Raw genomic sequence first — 14,310 nt, 5'->3', positions numbered from 1 at the left:
CTATCTGTAGACTTCTATAAGTCATTTTGGCCTGAGATTGGTGCTGATCTGCATGCAGTCATCAAAGAAAGTCTAAGCAGTGGAAGGTTACCACTGAGCTGCCGTAGAGCAGTGCTGACTTTACTGCCTAAAAAGAGAGACCTGAGTGAAATAAAAAACTGGAGGCCTGTGTCATTGTTGTGCAGCGATTATAAAATTCTATCCAAAGCATTAGCAAATCGATTGAGTGTGGTCTTAGAGGAAATCATTCACACTGATCAGACCTATTGTGTGCCAGGAAGGCAAATTTTTGATAATATTTCTCTTGTTAGAGATATGTTTGACATCAGTAAGCTCTTTGATGTGGATTTTGGTTTGGTTTCATTAGACCAAGAGAAAGTGTTCGACAGGATCGAACATAGTTATTTATGGGAGGTTTTAGAAGCTTTTGGTTTTAGTAAAAATTTTATTGATAAGTTGAAAGTTTTATATTGTGATGTTGAAAGTCTGTTGAAGGTAAATGGTGACTTATGTGCCCCCTTTAATGTTTTTAGAGGTATCAGGCAAGGTTGTGCTCTTTCCGGTATGCTATATAGCTTAACAATTGAACCCCTGTTACGGAAATTTAGAGCAGATTTAAAGGGTGTAATTATTCCAAACTGTGAGAAAGTTGTTAAATTATCAGCTTATGCTGACGACATTGTTATTTTTATTAAAGAACAAAGTGATGTGTCAAAGTTAACAGAGATTTTGAATGATTTTATGGTTGTTTCCTCTGCCAAGGTGAATTGGCACAAAAGTGAGGCTATCTTAGTTGGAAAGTGGCCGCATGGACAGCCCATTCTCCCTGGGGGGTTAAAATGGAGCAGAGATGGGTTTAAATATCTAGGTGTTTATTTGGGAGATGATATAACTGTAAGGAAGAATTTTGAGGGGGTAGAAGAAAAAATTGTGGGGCGTTTGAATAAGTGGAAGTTCTAATGGACTAATTTCTAATATGTCTTATAGAGGACGTGTTTTAATTATTAATAATTTAGCGGCCTCTACTCTTTGGCATTGGCTAGTATGTATTGACCCCCCAGCACTTCTTTTGAAAAAAATCCAATCTATTTTAGTCAAAGTTTTTGGGGACAATTTACATTGGGTGCCACAAAGTGTCCTACCTGTATATCTGTCAAAGAATGAAGGGGGACAAGGCTTGGTTCATCTACAGAGTCGAGTGGCAGCGTTTCGGCTTAAGTATGTACAAAGGTTTCTTGAGAGCTCTCTAAATGAGAACTGGAACTTGGTCGCTTCCATTATTTTGAGGAATTTTGAAGGTTTGGGTTTAGACAAGTCTTTGTTCTGGATGAACCTTAAGAAGTTCTCTGTGTCTAAGTTACCGATTTTTTATTGTAATTTATTCAAAGTATGGACACTTTTTAAAGTTTTGAGAAGTGAAAAAACAGACTCTTTGTACTGGACTCTTCAAGAACCTTTGATTGGTGGATCACGTTTGGATGTGTCCAATGAAGGAGGTTTTCCTGCTTTGACGGACTTACTCATTAAATCTCGTATTATTACACTCGGAAGCTTAATTCGTATTACTGGACATGATCTATCTGACTCCAAAGCGATGGGAGAAAGGTTGAAGATGAGGTCGACACGGGTGGTAACTCGGCTATTGTCTAAGTGGAAAGGAGTCATCACCAAAGAAGAGTTAATAATGATAAAGGACTTCGAAGAAGGGTGGATTCAGCTGAAGGATGGCGATCCTTTTCCGAATTTGTCTTTAGCTCCTGATTTTGAAATGTGTGACGGTTTTTTAATAAAGTCTAATAATTTAAGTTTGTTGGGGAAAGGGAAAGCATCCAGCAAAGTTATGTATGAGTGTTGTGTTAAAGCGTTCAACAAGAAGAGTCTTGATGGCAAAATAGATACACCATGGCGCAAAGTTTTACATTTAAGCGAGAGTACAAGACCTAATTGGGGGGCACTTTATAAGTCACCATTGCCTAAGAAAACGGGTGTTGCAAGTTGGTGAATAAGGACGCTACACAAACAGTAGGTTAAGATCCGTGTTTTGATATGCATTGCAGAACTCACATGCACCCGTAGCACAATACTGCAGACTTCCTGTTACATGTTAACATACACAACTTTTCCACAAGGTGGAGCTGCTGCCTAAGCAGTACAACAGGATACCCTGTAACATCTCCCTTCCTGTAGTAAGATATCCCAACATTAAATGGCATTGCCAAAAAACCTGAACTTCATTAAACTCCACCTGTTAACTCTGCAAAGAACACCCGACTTATTAACAAGCCATTAACATGAACAGAAAAACCCTAAGTTACCTAACACAGTTGTTGGGACACAAATACTGATATGACGGCTGTTAGCAGTGTTCTTGTTTTCAAGTGTTCACTTTCCTTGTTCAGTTTGCCCCACTTAAAGGTTCAACCTATCCCGAGGCTTAATTAGCCTGCCACTCCTTGAGTATGCCTGGCCCTGCTCCGCTCGGTGTGGCGTGCAACTGGTTTGTGATGAATGGGGTGCCCCCCCATGACTGGTGCCTGTCTCTTCACTGCTGTCCTCGCTCGTAGAGCCCTCCTCTGTGGCATGTGCGTCCCCGGGATGCTCCGGGGAATGTTCTATATGCCCTGATGACAACGAGGGGACTCTCTCCGCTGGTCTAAGATCGACCCTGTTGCGATGGTATGTTGTCCCCTCCACATTAACAACATAGGACCTGGGGCCCGCCTGCTGCAGGCCCCCCCTTTTCTCCACCTGCCAGTTCTGTCCCCAGGGAGTGGTTTCATCCTGATGGGCTGGCCGATGTTAAGCTCAGGTAAATCTTTGGCTGATCTGTCATAGCTCAGTTTCGCCATCTGGCGTTTCACACACAGTTTGTCCGGTATCTCATTGATGACCCGGGGCATCAGGAGTCGGTCCACCACAGGGAGGTGTGTCCTCAGTCTCCGCTACATCAGCCGCTGTGCAGGACTGCAGCGCAGTCCTTCCGTGGGCGTGTTTCTCCAATGGAGAATAGCTTTCCATGGGTCCTCACCAGCAAAGGTTCTTCTGCAAAGGTTTTTTTACAATCTTTACTGCCGACTCTGCTTTGCCATTGGCTTTTGGGTGTCTTGGCGATGAGGTAACATGCTCAAAGCACCACTCTTTTGCAAATGTCCTGAAAGCCCCACATGCAAACTGACATCCACAGTCAGAAATGACTCGGTCTGGTATGCCATAGCGTGCAAATTGAGCCTTGCACCTCAGGACCGTAGTTTCAGCTGAGAGGTCAGGAAGCAGATCGACCTCCCAGAAGTCAGAGTAGTGGTCCACCACGAGATGGAAATCCTTTCCTGCATGGTTGAACAGGTCCATGCTCACTATCTGCCAGGGACGTGTGGGTAGTGGGTGTGAGATCATGGTCTCTTTCTGTTGTTCATGTGCGTACTCATTGCACACAGAGCATTGTTGCACAAAGTCTTTGATTTCCCCCTGCATGTTGGGCCAGAATAGAGTGTCACGAGCTTCTGTAGCAAGCCTCTCCCCCTATGTGGCTGTAGTGGATCCGTCTCAGCATTTCCGGTCGCAAAGTTTTAGGAATAATAACACGCTGGCTTCTGAAGAGTACGCCGTCTTGCACACTGATTTTGTCTCTGATGGCCCAGTACCCTCTAATCACTATGGGCGTCTCCTCTCTGCAGTCTGGCCATCCTTCAAGCACGACAGTCTTGAGCATCTGAAGGCACTCATCCTTCTCTGTGTGTTGTCGGACTTGTGTGAGGCGTTGGCTGGTGACGTTCAGATAGTCTGTCTGCTGAATTGCTGCGGTGTCATCCTGTTACTGCTGCAGGCTGCAGACCATTTCCCGCCTGTACTGCGTTGCGTGTCTGTGCTCTGTGGTGGGGTAGCAGCTATGCTGAGCGTGTCACTGATGTACATTTCCGGGCCTGGCTTGTACACCACTTTGAGGCAGTAGTTCTGAAGCGTAAGGAGCATGCTCTGGAGGCGCTTTGGTGCACTGAGGAGGGGCTTAATGAAGATGGACACCAACGGGCGGTGATCTGTCTCTGCTGTAACATCACCTCTCCCATACAGGTAGTAGTGAAATCGCTGACAGGCAAACACAATGCTCAGGCATTCTTTTTCTATTTGAGCATAATTTTGCTCTGTTTGGGACAATGCATGGGATGCAAATGCAACTGGCTGTCCTTCTTGCAGCAAGCAGCAGCCCAGGCCTGTCTGGCTAGAGTCGCTCTGTATAGTGACCGGCCTGTTAATGTCATAATACCTCAAAACAGGTACAGCTGTAATTAGCGTCTTGATCTCCTTCATGGCCGTGTCATGCTTTGGCAGCCAGTGCCACTATACATCTTTATCCAACAGCCTCCTCAGTGGTTCACAAACCTCTGATAAGTGCGGCATGAACTTGGATAGGTAGTTCACAAACCCCACAAAACGCTGCACACCTTTAGTGTCTGTGGGGTTGAGCATGTCCAGAACTGCTCTGACCTTGTCAGGGTCAGCTTTGAGGCCCTCGGCCGAGAGGATGTGCCCGTGAAAGCGGACTTCCTTAACTCAAAATTGCAGCTTCTTCAGACTCAGCCTCAATTTTACTTCCTTGCATCTGTCCATCAGTGCGGTGAGGTTTGCATCATGGTCTCGAATGGCTTCCTCCTCTGTGTCGCCACAGCCCACAATTAAGATGTCGTCAGCTATAGGCTCAATTCCTTTCAAGCCCACCAGGAGCTCGTGCTGCTTCCTCTGATACAACTCTGGCGCAACCAACACACCGAAAGGGAGTTTCAGCCAGCGTTTGCTGCCCCACGGCGTCCAAAATGTAGTCATCAGGCTGCTCTCCTCATCCAGACCGCACTGTAGAAACGCGTCCCGTGCGTTCACCAGCGTGAAGATACGTGCTTTTGGCAGTTTGTACAGCACATCATCTAAGGTGGGCATAAGGTAATGGGACCGCTTGAGAGCTCGGTTCAGGGGTCTGGGGTCAATACAGAGCCTAAGTTTCTCTGGCTTCTTCACTATGACCAGATTACTTATCCAGTCAGTGGGTTGTGTGACTGTGACTAAGTGCCCATCCCTTTCATACTGGTCCAACTGCGCTTTAACGGCTGCTTTGAGGGCCACTGGTACGTTTCTGGGAGCGCACTGCACAGGGGCCACAGTGCTGTCCAGCTCAAAGTGAAGGTCGCCAGGCAGAGAGTCAATGGGGCCGTTGAAGACATCATGTTACGTGCTGATTAAGCTCTCTTTAGTCAGCATGCTCAACTTGATGTGCTCTACACTATTCAGCTCCTCTGGAATAGTGAAGCGTATCAGACCGAGATCCTCGCAAGTGGAACCTGAAAGCAGTGGCGTCTGGTCGGATTTCACGATTTCAAAGTCAAGTTTGTGTCTCTTGCCTCTAATGATGCACTGAGTACTGAACAGGCCCATTGAGTTCATCCAAGCACTGTTGTAAAGTTTCAGTCTGGTGAGACTAGGCTGAAGAGCCGTCCTGGGTGATAGTCTCATTTTGTCCCTGATGCTCATCACGTTGCAGGTTGCTCCAGAGTCGAGCTGGCATCTCTGGGGCCCATTCTGCAGTGGGAGGTTGACGAACCACTTCTTACCCTGTGTGTTCACTGCTCCTATGCTCATTGCTGTGTAGATCTGGCCCAGATTGCCGCCATCATCATCTTGGTCCTCTTCAAAGGGGGCGTCCATAGTGTGCAACTGGCGTGTGTTTTGGCCTCTTTTCATGCACACTTTAGCGAAGTGATTGGGGGTGCCGCACGAGCGGCATGTTTTCCCAAAAGTGGGGCACTGGTCCCGCCCACGTCTGTGTTGAGTGCCACAGTACCTGCACTCGCCTGTCCCTCTCATGCTCTGTGCAGGTTTGATGGTCTGCTCAAATGGCCTGCTGGTATGCCGCCGTCGCTGCCCTTCTGCCACATTAAGGCTTTCCCCAGGCCTAGAGGTGTCTAGCGCCATAGTCTTGCGCCCTCATCAGTTATTCCAAGAACAAGCCTGTCTCTTATGAGCTGGTCTCTTAAGGTTCCATATTCACATGTTGCTGCTTTTTCTCTCAGTCTCGTAACAAACGCATCAGTAGTCTCACCCTCCTCTTGTCTAAGATTTCCAAAGAGTACCTCTCAAAGATGACATTTTTAGTGGGTGTAAAGTAGTCTTCAAGTGCTTCCAGTATGGCTTTTACATCTTTCTGCTGGTCTTGTGTGAGACCCAGGTTGTGCTTGTATAAGTGTCGGCACTCACTGCCCATTAGCTGTCTCAGTGTTGCCGCTTGCACGTCCTTATCTTTCTCACACAGTCCGGTCGCCAGCAAGTAATCGTCAAACTCTGATCGAAAACTTGCCCAATTGCTGCTCAGGTCACCAGACATCTTCATCGGCTCCGGCGGAATGGATGACGCCATATCACAGTCACAATGTTATGGATAACGTTAGCTGTTTTGCCGCGAACTTAACTTTAAAATAAATAAAACAAACGCGTCGCGTTAGCGATGGGCTACATAAGCTCACTTTTAGGTCCTAATCTATCTGACACCATGTTGCAAGTTGGTGAATAAGGACGCTACACAAACAGTAGGTTAAGATCCGTGTATTGATATGCATTGCAGAACTCACATGCACCCATAGCACAATACTGCAGACTTCCTGTTACATGTTAACATACACAACTTTTCCACAAGGTGGAGCTGCTGCCTAAGCAGTACAACAGGATACCCTGTAACAACGGGGGATTTGCAATGGAGAGTTTTGCATGGGGCTATAGCCGTTAATGCGTTTGTTTTAGTGATAAATCATGAGGTTACTCAGGAATGTTTCTGTTCACAAAGGGAAACTGTGTTTCATACTTTTATGCATTGTATAAGATTAGAGCCCTTGTTTACTTTTTTACAAGATCTATTTAAACTGTTTGATGAATTATTCTCTTTGGAGATTTTTATCTGTGGTTTTAAGTATTCAAGAAAACGCTCTTATGAATGCCAGTTGTTTTTGGGCCAAGCATCCATCCATCCATCCATCCATCTTCTACCGCTTATCCGGGGCCGGGTCGCGGGGGCAGCAGTCTAAGCAGGGATGCCCAGACTTCCCTCTCCCTAGACACCGAGGCGTTCCCAGGCCAGCCGGGAGACATAGTCTCTCCAGCGTGTCCTAGGTCTTCCCCGGGGTCTCCTCCCGGTGGGACATGCCCGGAACACCTTCCCGGGAAGGCGTCCAGGAGGCATCCGGAAAAGATGCCCGAGCCACCTCAACTGACCCCTCTCGATGTGGAGGAGCAGTGGCTCTACTCTGAGCTCCTCCCGAGTGACCGAGCTTCTCACCCTATCTCTAAGGGATCGCCCAGCCACCCTGCGGAGAAAGCTCATTTCGGCCGCTTGTATCCGGGATCTTGTCCTTTCGGTCATGACCCACAGCTCATGACCATAGGTGAGAGTAGGAACGTAGATTGACTGGTAAATCGAGAGCTTCGCCTTGCGGCTCAGCTCCTTCTTCACCACGACAGACCGGTACAGGGACCGCATTACTGCAGAAGCTGCACCGATCCGCCTGTCAATCTCCCGTTCCATCCTTCCCTCACTCGTGAACAAGACCCCAAGATACTTGAACTCCTCCACTTGAGGCAGGAGCTCTCCACCAACCTGAAGCGGGCAAACCACCCTTTTCCGACTGAGAACCATGGCCTCGGATTTGGAGGTGCTGATTCTCATCCCAGCCGCTTCACACTCGGCTGCAAACCGTCCCAGTGCATGCTGGAGGTCCTGGTCTGATGAGGCCAACACGACAACATAATCCGCAAAGAGCAGAGATGAAATCGTGTGGTCCCCAAACCTGACCCCCTCCGGCCCCTGGCTGCGCCTAGAAATTCTGTCCATAAAAATTATGAACAGAACCGGCGACAAAGGGCAGCCCTGCCGGAGTCCAACACGCACCGGGAACAAGTCTGACTTACTGCTGGCAATACGAACCAAGCTCCTGCTCCGGTCGTACAGGGACCGGATAGCCCTTAGCAAAGGGCCCCGGACCCCATACTCCCGGAGCACCCTCCACAGGCCGCCGCGAGGGACACAGTTGAATGCCTTCTCCAAATCCACAAAGCACATGTAGATTGGTTGGGCAAACTCCCATGAACCCTCCAGCACCCTGTAGAGGGTATAGAGCTGGTCCAGTGTTCCACGACCGGGACGAAAACCACACTGTTCCTCCTGAATCCGAGGTTCTACTATCGGCCGGATTCTCCTCTCCAGTACCCTGGCATAGACTTTCCCAGGGAGGCTGAGAAGTGTGATCCCCCTATAGTTGGAGCACACCCTCCGATCCCCCTTCTTGAAAAGAGGGACCACCACCCCGGTCTGCCAGTCCAAAGGTACTGTCCCCGACCGCCACGCGATGTTGCAGAGGCGTGTCAGCCAAGACAGCCCCACAACATCCAGAGACTTGAGGTACTCAGGGCGGATCTCATCCACTCCCGGTGCCTTGCCACCAAGGAGTTTCTTGACTACCTCGGTGACTTCAGCTTGGGTGATGGACGAGTCCGCCTCCAAGCCCTCAGCCTCTGCTTCCTCAATGGAAGACGTGACGGCGGGATTGAGGAGATCCTCGAAGTATTCCTTCCACCGTCCGGTGATATCCCCAGTCGAGGTCAACAGCTGCCCACCTCCACTGTAAACAGCGTTGGTAGGGCACTGCTTCCCCCTCCTGAGGCGCCGGACGGTTTGCCAGAATCTCTTCGAGGCCGACCGATAGTCCTTCTCCATGGCCTCACCGAACTCCTCCCAGGCCCGAGTTTTTGCCTCCACAACCACCCGGGCTGCGGTCCGCTTGGCCCGTCGGTACCCATCAGCTGCCTCAGGAGTCCCACAAGCCAGCCAGGTCCAATAGGACTCCTTCTTCAGCTTGACGGCATCCCTTACTTCCGGTGTCCACCACCGGGTTCGGGGATTGCCGCCTCGACAGGCACCGGAGACCTTACGGCCACAGCTCCGAGTGGCCGCGTTGACAATGGAGGTGGAAAACATGGTCCACTCGGACTCAATATCTCCAGACTCCCTCGGGATCTGGTCGAAGCTCTGCCGGAGGTGGGAGTTGAAGATCTCTCTGACAGGAGATTCGGCCAAACGTTCCCAACAGACCCTCACAGTACGTTTGGGTCTGCCGAGTCTGTCCAGCTTCCTCCCCCGCCATTGGATCCAACTCACCACCAGGTGGTGATCAGTTGACAGCTCCGCCCCTCTCTTCACCCGAGTGTCCAAGACATACGGCCGGAGGTCGGATGAAACGACCACAAAGTCGATCATCGACCTCCGGCCTAGGGTGTCCTGGTGCCATGTGCACTGATGGACACCCTTATGCTTGAACATGGTGTTCGTTATGGACAACTGTAACTAGCACAGAAGTCCAATAACAGAACACCACTCGGGTTCAGATCAGGGGGGCCGTTCCTCCCAATCACGCCCCTCCAGGTGTCACTGTCGCTGCCCACGTGGGCGTTGAAGTCCCCCAGTAGAACGACGGAGTCCCCAGTCGGAGCACTTTCCAGCACCCCTCCCAGAGACTCCAAGAAGGCCGGGTACTCTGCACTGCCGTTCGGCCCGTAAGCACAAACGACAGTGAGAGACCTATCCCCGACCCGAAGGCGTAGGGAAGCGACCCTCTCGTTCACCGGGGTGAACTCCAACACATGGCGGCTGAGCTGGGGGGCTATAAGCAAACCCACACCAGCCCGCCGCCTCTCACCATGGGCAACTCCAGAGTGGTGAAGAGTCCATCCTCTCTCGAGGAGTGTGGTTCCAGAGCCCAAGCCGTGCGTAGAGGTGATCCCAACTATCTCTAGTCGGAATCTCTGAACCTCACGCACAACCTCAGGCTCCTTCCCCGCCAGAGAGGTGACATTCCATGTCCCTAGAGCTAGATTCCGCGTCCAGGGATCGGGTTGTCTAGGCCCCCGCCTTCGACTGCCGCCCGATCCGCTTAGCACCGGCCCCTTACGGTCCCTCCTGCAGGTGGTGGTTTTTTTTGACATCATAAGGGTTTTTGAACCGCTCTTAGTCTGACCCGTCGCCTAGGACCTGTTTGCCTTGGGAGACCCTACCAGGGGCATATAGCCCCAGACAACATAGCTCCTAGGTTCATTCGGGTACTCAAACCCCTCCACCACGGTAAGGTGGCAGTTCAAGGAGGGGTTTTTGGGCCAAGCAAAAATGGCAATTTATGTAAGCAGAAGAAGCTAAATTGAAACAGATTCTGATGCAGATGTAGTATTGCTCTTGTCAAAGTTGTTGAAATCAAGAATCCAAATAGATTTTTGCTATTACAATACAACAAAGAATCTAATGTTGTTTGAGCAAAGATGGTGTATAAAAGGTGTTCTTTGTAGTATAATCAATAATTTTTTTACTTTTAACAGTACATTGTGAGTTTTTTTTTAAGCTCAGCTGTATGTATCCTCTTGCGTGAATGAAAAACGGAATTGTAATAAAACGGATTTTAAAAATCAAAATCTCTCTCTCTCTCTCTCTCTCTCTTTCTTTCTTTCTTTTCCCCACTTCAGTCTGCAAGTATCCACTTTATAATCCCCTTTGGGGATACGTGTCCCAATCGCTGCCTTGATTAGTTCTCACCCGCTACAGCTGCCGTTAGTTTCCTCCTTGAAAATCCCGGTCGGCCATGACACAGAAACGGAACCGGCCTGATGTCGCACCGGAAGTGCTTCCCCGAAAGAACCGCATCACTTTTTTATTTTGTTCCACTTCCGTCACATGGTGACAAAAACATGACCTTTGGTTTGGACCTTGGTGCGGACTTTCAGGTGTGAAAACGCCCTAAGACTCTGATTCTTAAGTGCTGACTGAGGTGGCACTTAAGGGCTGCAAACTAAGGACTACAATGATGTCAACTCAAAATGGCCACCCTCAACCTCTGAATCAGCCAATAGTGAGCCTGCAAGGGTGAGGGTGAGCATGACACCAATAATTTATTGCAATTATAAAATAATTTAATCAAGACACTACAACATTAATTTTGATATTTAAGTTTATTTTAAAAAATGGATTTGCATTATACAAAATTATTACAAATTAGTGTTGATGCTACGGAATCCTTTTCTGTTGATATATGTCTCATCATTTACAGTTGGAGCAATGATGCAAACATGAGTTCTATCAACAGCTCCAACAACTCTAGGGAAGCCCGAAATCCTCATAAAAGTGGCTTGCTTTTCCAGATCAGTTGGAAAGTCAGTGAACTGCCAGTATTGACCAAAAGTGTTGACCAGTCTTGGAAAATGTACATCTTCACCCTTTAACCAAATATTATTATAAATGTGTTAAAGATTTTGTAAGCATATTGTGGTGTTATGCTTTTATTCAATTTTTTTATTTGTGATAATGCAATGAAACATGCAAAATCATGCTAAGAAATTATGAGCTTATGCAAAAACCAGAGAGAACCAGTGAAATTTTTATAACTGATTATGCTGTTGTCAATACATTCTTTTTCATGTGAGCTTTTTTGTTTTTCTAAACCCTGTAGCTGTAGTTTGCCTTTTTTGCCAAATAATTTGGTCAGATAACCTTCACTAAGTTTAATGCTTTGTTTTTCCTTCATACATACATACATATATATATACATATACATATATTTACATATATATATATATATATATATACATATATATATATATATATATTAGGCATGTGCCGGTATCACATTTTCATGCTGCGATTAATTGAGTGAGCTTTTATCACGGTATACGGTATTATCACGATATTTTAATTGCACATGAGAAACAGATGGATTGGGGGGTGGTGTAAAAAATAAATAAAACTTGCATCACAAGGTGTAATTGTGATTGTCAAAACATTTGGTAACTAAACTGAATTTTATTAAGTTTAGTGACAACATGTTACAATGATTACATGGTACAATGACTGGTAGGCTACTGTTTCTATTGCTTAACACAAATTTAATGATTTCAATTCAATACTTGGGATTTGATTTAAATCTTAATTCAATATTGACTAATTTTGGATAAATATTAGGAAGGCTACAGTAGATAGCCCACGTTATTTTTTTCTCATGAAAAAAAAAATATCACAAAATGCTATGTAACCATATAGAGCCCTATCAGCTGGTATTATTAAAGGTTACAAATAACTAATTAAATCAAATATAATGTGGTTTTCATTATAACAATTATGTAATGACACAAGTAAAAATATAATAAATATGTAAAAAAGTGCAGTGCACATATTCAGCAAAATACTCCTCTTTATCTATTTGTTTTAGTCATCTAACATGCTGCTGGTCATTAAATGGTTTAAATGTAACGTTATGTGACACAATTGTTCTGTTTCATATCAAAAGTAACCTATCCAACTTTTACCAACAAGCTCTTAAGGCCTGGAAGTTATGTTATGTACATAACTTTTCCCCACATAAAGCAATCTTGTGGAATAATGCTTATATTACAGTAAACCGGAAATCTCTTTATTTACAGAGTTGGAAAGATAAAGGAATTTATTTCTTATCTGACCTTTTAGATCAGTCAGCTCAGTTTCTTTCTTATGAAAATTCCTATTAAATCCTATTAAATATAAAGAGTATTATTCTGTAATAAAAGCCATTCCTACTGGTCTAATGATGTTAATGAGAAGTCATATGATGTCCCTTAACATTTGTAGAATTGATCCCATTCTTTATTTAAATGGTGTAGACATTACCAGTAAAAAGTGCTCAAATAAATTCATTAGAAATATATTTTATAAAAATAGATTTGTTCAGCCTAGAGGGAAAATTTTCTGGAATATTTCCTTTTCAGAGATTATCTGGAAAAAAGCTTGGTTGCTCCCCTTTCGGTTTTGTATATTTAACAAACTTCGAGAAGGAAAATTCTTCATAATATTTATGTTAGTAATTATACTTTATCAAAATTTATGGATATTGATGAAAATTGTACTTTTTGTTTGGATCAGCCAGAAAAAATTCTACATCTTTTCTTTGAATGTTATCATTCTAAAAAATTTTGGGATGATCTTTCTAGGCACTTTCAACAGAAGTCTGGTCATAATTGTGAACTTGCATCCAAAGATGTTATCATTTATTTTGATTCGAAAATTGCTTCTGTTAATTTTATGATGAATCTTATGATATTATTAGGTAAATTTCATATTCATAAGAGTAAATTGAGTAAGTCTAAACCATGTTTGAAGGTTTTTTTGAGTGAATTTGAATATATTGAGTCTCTCAAATGTATTGATAACAAAAAATGTAGAGATACAATTATATTTGCTAAAGAATTGAAGTTAATTGAAAATTGATTTAATGTTTTTTTTTTTAAAGTAGTACCAATTATTGGTTTCTATACATAACAGATTGGTTTTATCCCCTTACCTTTTTTTTTTCTTTTATTCGAAATTTTTCCTTGAAATTTTGTTTTAGATTGTTATCTTTTTGGATGTCATGTTATTGTGTCTTTTGATGTTTGTTTGTCTAATGTCTAATAAAAAAAAAAAAAAAAAAAATATATATATATATATATATATATATATATATATATATATATATATATCAAAAGTAACCTGCTCTGTCTTGTTTGTCGGTCTTCGTGTCCTCTTTGCTCCGTGATTTTTCTCTGCATGAGAAAACGGATGTGTGGCGTGAGCGTCTGAAGAGTCTCGCGCTGAATGCGTCGAGTTGGCAGCTCTGCTTTTAGAAGCGGGATGGATCCGGATAGTTCGGCGGCGGCCATAGACTGTGTGCGGCGGCGTTCCTCCTTCCACCATGCTGCTTCTCCATGTGAGGACTGTTTACATTAGACTAGAAGTGCGCACGGGCCGCATGCTTATACACGTGGCGATTGTTTACATCAGAGTGCGCACGTGTTTCGCGCAGCATATACGCAGTGTTTGTTTAAGCGGTTGATGGAAAATAAGCTATAATGCGCGTTCTAAAAATCTAAATTCGGATTATTATTTTTCGCGGTATTTTGAAGTGCCCGCGATAACAATATCGTGCATATTCATTGCGAATACCGGCACATGCCTAATATATATATATATATATATAGTAGGGGTGGAGCCGAACCCGAATACGGTATTCGGAAAGCACAAATAATGTGTTTTTTACGAATACTTATTTCGAACAAATACTTTTAAAAATATTTGTATTCGGGAACAAGAAAAACTTTATATCAAAAAGCTACGTTTCCTCATGAGACATGGCGACCGGCGGTGCTGCTGATGTGGTGGCTGAAATATTTTGGATTAGGCTAATGTCACGTTGTCATAAGGGGTAGTTCACATAGCGCGTTTTTTGCGCGTGC

The sequence above is a fragment of the Rutilus rutilus genome (genome assembly GCF_951802725.1).
Source record: "Rutilus rutilus genome assembly, chromosome: 14".
Taxonomy (NCBI): domain Eukaryota; kingdom Metazoa; phylum Chordata; class Actinopteri; order Cypriniformes; family Leuciscidae; genus Rutilus; species Rutilus rutilus.
This window is presented reverse-complemented; position numbering follows the sequence as displayed.